This window comes from Vigna unguiculata, chromosome 5, assembly GCF_037176805.1.
Source record: "Vigna unguiculata cultivar grain cowpea cultivar isolate G323 ecotype 2 chromosome 5, ASM3717680v1, whole genome shotgun sequence".
Taxonomy (NCBI): domain Eukaryota; kingdom Viridiplantae; phylum Streptophyta; class Magnoliopsida; order Fabales; family Fabaceae; genus Vigna; species Vigna unguiculata.
This window is the reverse complement of record NC_140796.1, coordinates 51,392,567-51,394,090: the sequence shown is the minus strand read 5'-3', so window position 1 is coordinate 51,394,090 and position 1,524 is coordinate 51,392,567. Positions and strand designations below refer to the sequence as shown.

General features: G+C 24.8%; 1 non-coding gene across 1 annotated transcript; it reads left to right on the top strand.

Annotated features, from left to right (window-relative positions):
* Positions 1-894: 894 nt before the first annotated feature.
* On the top strand, positions 895-966 carry TRNAP-AGG (transfer RNA proline (anticodon AGG)). Its single transcript has one exon. It is a non-coding gene; the product is annotated as a tRNA-Pro (tRNA).
* Positions 967-1,524: the final 558 nt, after the last annotated feature.

Here is a 1,524-nt window from a genome sequence, read left to right as displayed (position 1 = left end):
TGTTCATGTTTTAGACACTTTGCGACGGAACCATTGTCATTATATATAAATGTTAGTCAAAAGAAATAATTGTTCTATTATTGAATATGCAATTTATATACCCATAAAGGTGTATGTTATGGGAAGAAAGTATTTTTTATACTTTTTAACACTCATGTCTTCTTTTGTTCTTATTTTTGTTTTACTTACAAATTATTTTAAGCGTTTGAATACATTTAAGTGTAAATGTCACTTTAAAATATTGTTTAACACAAAAAATCTTAATGTTTTTGGATAAAAAGACTTTATTAATTCATTTTAAAGTTTTGAGATCAAAATATATCAAAATTTAGATTAAAAAATAAGTTTTAGTTTCATGTGTAAGTTTCGATAAACATATTTAAACTTTTTTAAGTAACTTATTTAAATATTGTTTTTAAACATAATTTACTATTATATATATATATATATATATATATATATATATTATATTCATTTTTATCAATTAAAAATAAATTGTACCAAAGTTGTAAAAAAAAAATTATGTGGATTAGTTTAATAAGAGAAATAATTACAAGATTAAATTACACAAAATATTTGAGTAAATTATACTAACTAAACAAATGTGTAAACACTTTACAACATGTACTCTTATAAGATGCAAGTATTAAAGAGTAAATATATTTATCTAAGTAGACATATTCATGCTATTTTATAACATTTAAAATGTAAGCGTAATAAAAAAAAAATTGTACTATGAATAAATATAAATGATCAATAGTCAATTACCATATTGTTTAAAACATTAGGTTGTTAAATCATTATTATCAATAGATAACAAATTTTATATTTTCAAAAATAGTATATGTTTATATGATTAACAAATTATGACAAGTTTCTAGAGAAAACATGTAAGGGCATTTGGTCTAGTGGTATGATTCTCGCTTAGGGTGCGAGAGGTCCCGAGTTCAATTCTCGGAATGCCCCAAATTTTTTGATTTTGTTAAACTTCTTTTTAATAAGCAAGTTACAGCGACCCCTGTGACGAAAGTAGATGTGTAACACGAATATTCACAAATAATAGTTTATTATTTAAATTAATCAATTGACATTTTTTAATACAAATAACTTGACACAAAAGAAATTATAATGAATAAAAATAACTTGTGTGCGTGAGGAATTCTTTTGGATACTTTGAGCATTTATTAGTATTTAATTAGGCAAGTAATAGTGTTACATGCCAAATCATGGTGCATACATTATGAAATCCACGTATATGGAAGTGGTACAAAGGTGAGTCAACTAGGTTGCAACAACTATATTATCTGAATACTTTAAGATTAGTAACTCTAAACCGGGTTGATTAAAGTATAGTTTGGCACGTAATTACGCTCATTGAACTCAGTCTTCAAGAAGGATCAGTTTGTTAATTAACCAGAAGAAAAAGTTGTACGACAAACCAGAAATTTTAATTCCATCTCTCTCTGGGAACCAGCAACAATGTTGTTCATTAATTTTGTTTTTAATTTTGTGACCTGCAACGTT